The sequence below is a fragment of the Ischnura elegans genome, chromosome 7 (genome assembly GCF_921293095.1).
Source record: "Ischnura elegans chromosome 7, ioIscEleg1.1, whole genome shotgun sequence".
In the NCBI taxonomy this organism is placed as follows: domain Eukaryota; kingdom Metazoa; phylum Arthropoda; class Insecta; order Odonata; family Coenagrionidae; genus Ischnura; species Ischnura elegans.
The window spans coordinates 54,684,736-54,695,484 of record NC_060252.1 but is presented as its reverse complement, the minus strand read 5'-3'; the positions used below and the strand labels follow the sequence as shown (position 1 = coordinate 54,695,484).

The 10,749-nt window shown below is 38.1% G+C and overlaps 1 long non-coding RNA gene across 5 annotated transcripts; it reads right to left on the bottom strand.

The window, feature by feature from the left end:
• Window positions 1–7,013: 7,013 nt before the first annotated feature.
• LOC124162769 lies at window positions 7,014–9,501 on the bottom strand. Of its 5 annotated transcripts, none has more exons than XR_006865668.1 (7): window positions 9,288–9,501; window positions 9,008–9,159; window positions 8,734–8,903; window positions 8,481–8,650; window positions 8,194–8,397; window positions 7,501–8,115; window positions 7,014–7,365 (listed from the first exon to the last, which is right to left on the bottom strand). It is a non-coding gene; the product is annotated as an uncharacterized LOC124162769 (long non-coding RNA). The 5 variants fall into 5 exon arrangements; XR_006865669.1 differs by having other exon boundaries at window positions 9,404–9,501; XR_006865671.1 differs by lacking the exon at window positions 9,288–9,501 and having other exon boundaries at window positions 7,501–7,679; window positions 7,956–8,115; window positions 9,008–9,279.
• Window positions 9,502–10,749: the final 1,248 nt, after the last annotated feature.

Sequence of the window (10,749 nt, the reverse complement as noted above, 5' to 3'; positions counted from 1 at the left end):
AATGAATGGTAATAGAGACAAATACTATTTAAATCCACGAAATATGTATACATACTATGAAGTAATTAAAAAGACCACTAAAAATGCTAATTACTTCAACGGAATATTTTCAGAAAGAACTCGTAAATAAATAAATCGATGTCATTGTATGGTTAATCAGATTTTGTAAGATTTATGAAGTTACTATAAAAGTACAAAGCATTGGGTGTTGGAAATAAAACCCAAGTAGGATATTTTCTGTGCTCTTACTTTCAGAGATAAGTGAATTTCCTAACCATCACATTAACAGAAATATTGCCAGTAGTCCGTAATTGATACAGATTTTAAGTTCTAACATAAATTAAATACTGTAGGAAATAACTAAAAGCTGTAAATATCAGCCAAAACTCTGAAGAAGACTTGCACTTTGAAAATGAAGAATTTTCAGCCCACCATTCTATTTGAGAAATTTATTTCTTTCGTGTTGTTAAAGTTAGGGATACAAGTTTGGGATACCTCCTCATTTTTTTGGGCAGTTTCTTAACTAATGCCTATACCTTGTTAAAACTAAAATACCCTTACTTTGGACACTGTATTTATTTAAATTTAACAGTAATAATTCAGGGGAAATAAACGTTAAAAAATGAAAATTTATTTTTTGTTTATTTAACACAAAATCTGTGGAAATTATAACAAAATTGATAAAAAATTAATAAACATTGTTTTCATCAGGTTAGACAACCTGAAGAAGTCCCCTTTTGTTCCAAGTTAGGTCCATGTTCCAAGCTAGGGTACGGTACCTTAATAAAACATTCAATTTTTTCTGATAAAGGTTAAAATTATCATATGAAATGAAAAAATGGATATGAAATAAGTAATCAAAACTAAGTGATCACAACTATCGGCTTTATTTCAGCAAAGAAATATGCAAGTGAAAATGAAACGAATGTTGAATTTGAAGATATTTCAATATACCATTGGATTGGAGAGTCAGAGTATGTCCTCTCAGCAACCGGAAATTAAATGTGAGAAAAATACTCCAATATTACAGCCAAAGATTCTGAGTAAGGATGAGGCTAATATAACCATGAAAGAGAAAATGCTTTTTTTCAGCTTCTTTTCCCCCTCTGTCGGCATTCAATTTTCTATTCCACTGCTAGATCAAATTATCAGAGGATCAAATAACTATAAATAACTACTGATATATTATTTCTTAAATCATGCATGCAAAATGTAGCAATTACAGATAGTAGTGGTTTCCCTCCTACTGCTTAACAGCAGAATATCATAAAAAAGAGCGCAGTAAAAATGGGCATTTTAATAACAATAACAAGTACCTTAAAAACAAAATTAAATGAGCGAGGGAAATATATTACAAAAATATGCACAGCCAGAGTTGAATAGAAATAATAAAAATAATAGATTACTAAAGAAGATAAGCTCAAGATAAAATGAGATTCAGATAACTCCCTTAACTTGAAAATCTGTAATGCATTACAAGGGAAAGGTCCGTTATTTACGACGTAGCGGTAGACAGTGACTAAGAATCACAATAAGGAAAGTAAGTGGAGTCCAGTTATTCACGTCAAGGACGATTTCCTTACATGAGTCACGAAGGAGAAGGATGTATAAAATTGAGGCAATACATTTCAGCCGTACTTAATCCGTTCCATTTCCTGAGCGTAGGAGGCTGCCGGAAAAGGATACTGCACTTGCACCCAAGGTTTTATTCGAGGCTTGGCCAAAGATACAGCAATTCCGCTTGGTGGGGAAATCATTTCTAATTTGCAATTATTGGATTGTTTCAACCAATTGATCAATTTCAAATTCATCAATGGCTCATGATAAAAACTACAAATGGGAATTTCCACTCTTTAATTCAAAACTCAACTACCGACCATGGTTTCAACATATTACGTAATTTTCAAGGCCTTGAAAATGTTATAATATATATTGAAACCATCCTCGGTGGTTGAATTAAAATTTGGAAATTACCATTTGTAGTTTTCACCATGGATATATCGAACTTCCTCCAAGTCAAGCTTAAAACGATTTTATACGTTCATTAATATTAGTTATTCATAACAATCCTAAGATTGGTTTGACGCAGCTCTCCTCTTCATTCTTCTATCATCTAATCTTTTCACTCCTACGTATTTCTTTCACATTCTTCTCTACCTGTTCCATGTATTTTGTTCGATCTTCTTGTTCTGTTCTTACAGCTACTTGTCCCGCAACGATGTCTTCATCAGGCAATCATGTCTCAAGATATGGCCTATAAGGTTGTTCCGTGTTCTCGTCAAGGTTTTCATGAGGCTTTTATTCTCTCCTACTTTTCCAACCAACCAGAATTGTTGTTATTACGAGAAATCTAAAAATTTAGTTAGGTTGACATAAAAGATGACACACAAATTTAAGTATGCTATTGCTATCCCCATTTATTACCAAGTTTTATTATACTCGCTTTCTTGTTTGACCGTCCGGGAAAATCTTGCAACTCAAATTTCAACCACTTCTCGATTACCTAGGGCGCTGAAATTTACAGGATAGGTAAGAACTTGATGACAATGCAATTTTATTACTCTTTTACCACGATATGAATAATATTTCGTGTAATATTTTGGAATAAAAATCAAATCTGGAGTTCCAAAGATGGTCACCAAAATGCAGGCATTGCAATCATTATAGCTGTATTTAACTGACTTTAGAACGTAACTACAACAATCTTACGCCGTAGTCTAGTTATTATAAAATCGTGGGGGAATCTCGGATAGAGACTCTCAATAAGCATTTTTAAAATGTCATATATATATGTTGTGGATGGTGTAAACGTAAAGGCGACACGAAGTGAACACATCTGGTAGCTGCGATAACCTCGATCCATTCGTGGGGAAATTTTACTGGAAATATCAGTGATGGTGCCCTGAAGAAGCTAGGATTTTATAATCGTATTGTGGGAAGATTTTCGGATGAAAAAGTAAAAGAGAGTTTCTATTTTGCACTCGTCCGACTACACCTTGAATATGCAGCGAGCATAAGGGATCCGGTGCAGAAAGACTTAAACCGTGAAATTAATGAATAAAGTTTCTTCTCCTGACCTTCCTTATTATTACAACAATGTAGTGTTTATGATCTTGGAGTATAGGTCATGATAAATAAAAAACATATACAACATATATATGATATTTAAAAAATGCTTATTGAGAGTCTCTATCCGAGATTCCCCCACGATTTTATAATAACTAGACTACGGCGTAAGATTGTTGTAGTTACGTTCTAAAGTCAGTTAAATACAGCTATAATGATTGCAATGCCTGAGGAAGGAGAATAAAACTCCGAAACGTTGGCGAAATGTGTATTTTATTTATCATGACCTATACTCCAAGATCATAAACACTACATTGTCGTGAAATTAATAAAATACGAAGGAAAGCTTTGCGATCCGTAAAAGTCTGCAACGGGCGTACAGAAAGCTTTACACAAGCATTAAACGAACTAGGCTGGGAGCCGCTAGAGACTCGGAGGCTGCGCACTAGGCTTAGATTGCTAGGGGAATTGAGAATACGGATATCTTTAGGAGCGACACGGAGAATATCATGGAAGGACCCCATTATATTTCCAGGTCCGACAGAAACAATAAATTAAGAAAGAGATTTAGCATTGCGACGAGTCGTACGGTGAAAATACGAAAACGACGTGTTTTGTTTGAAGTTATCTCGTCAGGATTTATCCACAAGAATGCCCTCAAAAAGGTAATCGATTTTTCGTAATTCTGTAGTGGCAGCACAGAACTTGAATGGATACTCTTTCCCTCACTGTACACGTTCCCATGGATTCTTTTCTTATCCAAGGCTGCGAGTGACAATCATTAATTCATTCTTCTGCACAGATTACCACTTAAATAATTACCAATTACCATTAATTCCAATTGTCAGGATTTGCCCTAAGACCGCCATACAAGCGGAAATCGATTTCTCGTAAATCGGTAGTGGCTGTACCAAATTTGTAGGGATAATTTTCCCTCGCAGTAGACGTTCCCATACACTTCTTATTCAGGGTTTCGAAGGGACAATCATTAATCAATTATTCAGGACCGATTCCCACTTGTTATCCTCAGTAGATTTTTCAGCCCTGCGTGAGGTAAGCGGTTGGGCGCGTAAGCAAGAGGGGGTGACTTAGTGAAAGCGAGTCGGATGTGTGGGTCTAAATCAAATCTCGGCGAGCAGGTGGTCAACTTGGTGGGCTGGAGAAAGAGAGAACATTAGGTCGGCGACGGGGATGTGAGATGAGGCTGGGAGGATGAATAGGAAGGGTGGCAGGGGCGAAGGTGCAATGTGATGCGGGGGCGGAGAGCTATCGGAGCGTGGGAGGAAGGCTAGGGGTGGTCTCGGAGATAGTCGAGCGCTAGACGAAAAATACAATGAAGACGGGAAGAGATACTATACATATTATATTCTATATATGAGTGGGTTGGAAGCCAAGGGGTACAATGCTTTCCTTTTTTCAATAAAGATTTAGGTACAGAAATGAGGTATAGAAAACTAACGAGATCAATTAGATACTTTGTAGTGCAAATAAAGAAATAAAACTTTGTAAGGTTCACTATAATTTAACTATGGGCACGACCCGGGTTTCGTAGCTTGGTTACATCGTCAGGTGGTTAGCCAAGTTACGAAACCCGGGTCGTGCCCATATTTAAAAATAGTAGTGAACCTTACAAAGTTTTATTTCTTTATTTCCAATATGGAGAGGTTTCACAAAGTAAAGCCTGAAGTTATCAGTTATACTTTGTAGTACCTTTGATTTTCCACTCGATGTCAGCAGAGAAATGAGACTCACTCGTGTCCCTTGGCAACCAATTTTTGTGTATTTCTTCTAACAATTGACTTTATCTAACTCTGTTGAGATAAAAATCACTTGCACCCATTGGTGCATCTCATGCTCACGAACCTCTGTAGTGATACTTCCGGTTGTGTCCGACGCGTCCTGCGGGTCGTTTTCTCATCACCGTTTGTTAAGTCACGTCATACAACTTCAGGGATTGGACATTCTGCCGAGTAGGCACACCTCCTGATACGTTCAAAGAGAAAATATAAATCCTGACCATGAATTCCACGTTCCAAGTTCCCTACTTCTCTGAGTATTAACCTTCCCGTGCAACGCCTGGAGGCCTGCTAGTATATATCTTAAATTAAGAGGAGTCCTTAAGTTATTTTAATTAAGTCATATTTTTTCATTTTTCATAATTTTAGCAGATTTGACACCTGCGCACAGGCCCGAGGAGTGCGCTGGCTTTTAAAAGTTAATGAAAAACCGAATTAGAAAGAAAAACCGATTTAACAACAATTATAATATTAATAACATGATACAAGAACGGTCTTTTATGAATCCCCCGAATGGTAACCAGCTCCAGGAAAGCAACCAGACTTAACAAGTTAGGGAAGATAGGGAGTTTGGGTACGTTGTTACCTTGGCTGCAGAGGTAGCGGTGGTCTTCAAGAAGGTGCCGTGAGTCCATCTTTCGGGAGCAGCTCTTCCAGCGTCGAACACTCGACGAGGGCCGCACAGAAATAAATATGCGCGATGCTTACGGGACAACACCGCTTTTTATATCTTGGGCCCATTTGCCCTCAGATATCATCAGCCCCTATTGACGGGAGTCTTGCCTGGTAATTAGACGGACGATAACACCACCCGCCAAGCTGCTCTACCCTCGGAGTGAGGGATGGCTCTGAGCCAGGCGTGGTATAGTGGAAGTTCGACCAATTGTAATAAACGGTAGTTGCACTTCCACAATAATGCCCTGTTCACTTTACGGTTGTCCAAGCGATCGTCCTAACGATAGTTGGCAGAACTAGCTGTGTGAATGCATGTCTGGACAATAGTGCACGTAGTTCCTAACGTTGCCACTTTACGATGGGAGACTGGAAGAGGAAGCGACAAGAGAAAGACGAAAAGTTCGTGAAGCTCCCTTTGCTCTATTTTTTTCATGAATTTCTCCAAGCAAGGAATAATACGGGCGGAAGAAAAAATATTCGTTAAATACACGTTGAACACAGGAATATTTTGGCCCTGTGGCCTACATGACCCAACAGCTTTGCTAACCGTCAATTTCTCGTTCACTTTAGATGTCAGCACTAGAGGGCAGCACTGGCTTTAACCATCGTTGTGTGAATGCTCGATGGTTCCAACGATTGCAGGAACAATAGTAATCTGAACGAGGCAATATTAAAATGCGTACGACGCGTGGCGGCTCACAGAGCCATCATCTGGTACAAGACCTCGGCCATCATCTGATCATCTAGTACACTTTTGAGAAGTACTCTGGTGGAATTATTCAAGGTGCCTCGCGGGGGAAAAACCTGTGAGTCTACCCAGGCTTCGATAAAACTGACAAAACGGGCCAATAACTGGGACGTGCGACACGAAGGATGCTTTGGGGTAGGTCAACCCGCTGTTACTCCCGAGAAAAAAGTGGCATGTTTTTGAGGCCGCGGTGAAAGTCGGAACTAATGGCAGCACCTGTCTTGGACCCTGGCAGACGTCGTTAGGGCATTAAAACCCGTGTAAATTAAGGAAAATTTTGTGGAGAATATGTTGGATTCCGGAGATATAAGGCTAAATCTTATTATTTTGAATTAAATAACCATTCTTTATTGTAAACTGTACGAGCTTACGCAGGGATTCTAACACTCCTGTACATTAATATTGCGAATTATATGCCGGTATGTCTCTCCCTTCGGCTAAGAACTTGTAACTGCTAAGTACGCCTTGAAGCGATGGAATAAATACTGGAGATTATCTACGACATTAGCGAACGGATTCTCATCACGGTAAGGTGATGTTTACGTAAATGACGCGATACATTACCTAAATATTTGTCACAACAGAGGAATAGTACAAATTTCTCAATTTGGTAATGGAAGAGAGTTATACCAAAAATAAATTCATTATATCTATCTTATGAAAGGTTTGGTTCAAAATGAAAAGAAGTAAATACCCTCTGCATTTAAGTAATTTATTCAGGTTTGGAGATACCTTTGAAACATGTGTAGATATGGATTGAACAAATAAAAAGAACAATGTGACCTTCTCAATACTGGGAAGTGGTAAACTCCATAAAAGGGTTAACTATGTACGTATTGCGATGACCTCGTCCCTTAAAAGTTTATCTGCACATTCATTGTGGCTTAGTTTCCAATTCACGACACAAAAATCTTCCAATCCGAGTCATTAGTGGCACCTATCAAAGAACATCACTGCCACACGAAAAATTATATCCAATAATTGTCTCCATATATGAACCGTGTTAACGTAATACCACTTTGGCACCAAAAACATACTGAAGTCATTTTCTTAACAGATATTGCTGATAAACAGATGAATCTGTAAATAGGAAACATTCTAACATCAGTCAATCACAAGGCAATAAATTACATGTTACAGAAATACTTACATCTTCACAGTTTTCTTTAGCAATTTAAATGAAAATACGAAAAATTCAATGATAAAAATAATTACCTTCCAATTCTTCTAATCCATCATTCAATTATACTTACTACGGGAATACATGCCATTATGCATTATGGGCATTAAGAATTAAACTATGAATGACATTGGTGAATGTAGAGAATTCACATATCTATGATCAAAGTTGTTGACCATCTGGCGTCAAATATCACACATTAATTAATTCTAGACTAGGAAAAAATATTGTCATCAGTCAACATTATAACAAATCAATATCCTGATGGCTGTAACAATAAGTACAATAATTAAATACTAAATTCTCATCATCACTTGCATTCAGAACCAGTATTACAATGTAAAGTGAAGAATTAGCATCGCATTAGGCACACCGCAAGTGTCACTCCATTTTGCAATGAAGACTTAGTACAGCCCATCACTCAGGACTAACAAATTTAAAAGATTCTACGTAGCTAAGGAAATCTCCATTCATATTAATTCTAACTTACTTGATGAACAACAATGATTACCATCTGAACTGAGATATATAGTAAAAGCATTGGCACAGAAGCCTCAAGTCACTCAACACACGTGGCAATGGTATATTTGTAATCCAAATAGAAAAGACAAATGGAAAAGACATCGAGCATTCTCAGGCAATCTCGGCATCTAAAAAAACAAAGACAACAAAGTAAACAGGGCTCCATACACAGCTAATCATGAATGTTCATTTTAATCCTTACTTACTGGATGAAGAGCCTGGCATAAACTCAGGACCTTAGCATTCACATTGATGGAGAAGCCAAAGTTCACTTCAAAAATTCACAAAGTATCTGTTAACAAGGGTAGCACTTACATTGACATTTAACATTCAAATATGATGAGATTAAAAGATTAAATGCAATAATTCTAACTTGAGTAAGGTATCTCATCCTCACGAGATCATCATATCTGTGAAAATAAAATATTATATTAGCCATCAATATGTCGAGAATAAATATATATAATCAATATTTATAGTACAAGGTACTCACTGGATGATTGTCCTGAGATATTCTCCAAAGGGTAACCTTTACATTCTCATATTAATTTTCATAATGAATAGTTTCAAAAAGAAGGCATTGTTCAACTCAACGCATTGCTAAGATGATTTGCAATAATTCTATGTTGAGTACCGTATCTCATCCTTACAAGATCATCATAACTGTGAAAAGAAAATATTACATTAGCCATCGAAAAGTCGAGAATAAAAATAGATAATCAATACTTATGGTACAAGGTACTCACTGGATGATTGTCCTGAGATATTCTCCAAAGGGTAACCTTTACATTCTCATATTAATTTTCAAAATGATTAGTTTCAAAAAGAAGGCATTGTTCAACTCAACGCATTGCTAAGATGATTTGCAATAATTCTATGTTGAGTACCGTATCTCATCCTTACAAGATCATCATAACTGTGAAAAGAAAATATTACATTAGCCATCGAAAAGTCGAGAAAAAAAATAGATAATCAATACTACTAATGAAATTATTTTATTTAAGCTGGGCCTTTACTTACCTCCTGGATGACTTGGCCATTGCCATCTTTCAACTGCTTCTTCCTGACGATGTCGTGGGGCATGAAATGCCTTTCACACAGTTTCTGCCCTGCCTTCAACTCAAAGTTTACCCTTGGTATTGCAGCTTGCCATTTACTCCTCTTAACAGGATCTTTGGGAGCAGAGAAAAATGAGAAGGTAGACTTTTTAGAGCCATACCCCTCAGTACACCCTGGTGTGACACAGCTTCGTGGCATTTCAAATATCGCCGAAAATAAAGCGAACTAGCTCTTCCCTCACCCGTGAAATCCACACAGTGAATTACTTTAGCGTTTAGAATTACAAAAAAACGCTGAAGAACTCAATTAAATAGTTTTTCAAGTGCAAATAACTCGCTTAAACACACGTGAACTTACCGAGCTACATACAAAGCATGGGTACACGACAAGTAGCGCTCGTAGTTCGCTAAAATTCCGCAGCCTCAAAAACCTGCCACCAAAATTGTACGGCGGGCATAGGAACTTGCACTGGTGTGGGGTAGGCATAGAGTTATTGGGGTAGGTCCGGAAAACAATTGAGCAGCGGACGCGCAACGCGGACCGGCAGGAAGTCCACGAGGTTAAAAAAAACAAGAGACTGCCCAACTGCGCGGAGTGAAACCACTCCCTCTTATTTAAACGTTTTTTTTTTCGTCCGGAGTTGGATTTGATTTTCCTCCCCTTAAAATGTCCAACGGAGGCAGAGGGGGCGGAAGTGGGCACGGCCCCCGGCGGCGGACTAATAAGGCAGATGCGTCAGGCCGCCCCGGGCCCCCGCGTCTGCGATTCATTTGCTCATGTGTCCACGCTTTTCCTTTCCCGCTCTTTAATCTCGGATTCAAACAAGCTCGCCACCGGAAAGCCAAGTTCAACACTGAAGAGATTGGCTCGATGTCTAAGGGCTGCGCACTCCGAGTGACACCTCTCTCTAATGGACAGTGTGGTGTAGGAGAAAGGGTCCCATGTGCCCATTCGAGTTGCCCATTAGAAGCAGGAAATATATTAATTTGATATGGATACGACCGCATCCTTGAGCAAAAATAAAATAGAATAAAAAAAGGAGAAATATATTTTTTATTTTGTAATTATCTTTGGTCTCCGTGACACGCCACAGGATGAGGGAATATTTAATTTTATTTAATTTTTTATTTTAGGGTTTTGCGCATAACCACATAAAATAATCAAGTAAAAAAGATCTTTGTCAAGTGATAAGTTTGAACACAGACCTAACCTAGTTATCTTAATGTAAACTAGAGCAAGATTAACTGTAAGCTATACCGATCAAAATCTCACTACTTATAACAGATTATAAAGGTATTTCAGAAAGAATAAGCAATTCTTCAGGAGGTGGCAGGGGAGATAATTTTAAGCATTTGTCGTCCATAAATATTGCTAACTCCTTAGTTACTGAGCTACGGCAACGGCAATCTTTCCAGGTCCGACAGAAGCGATATATGAAGAGAGATGTTTTGCCGAACGAATGGATATGGGAATTCGCTTTTCCCCCGAACCATGAAGGACTTTAATAAATGCTAGTCGTACTTTTCTTGGAGTACTTCCTTTTGGACGAAAATGTGCCATTATAAATGCATGAAACAGTGGCGTAACTATTGGGGGGGGGGGGGGAGTGGGGGTAAAGATCCCCCCCTAAGACTCAGAGTAATAAAAACAGTAATTAAAACTATTGCCCAGTTTTGTCATATAACGACTGCATCTGCTAAAAG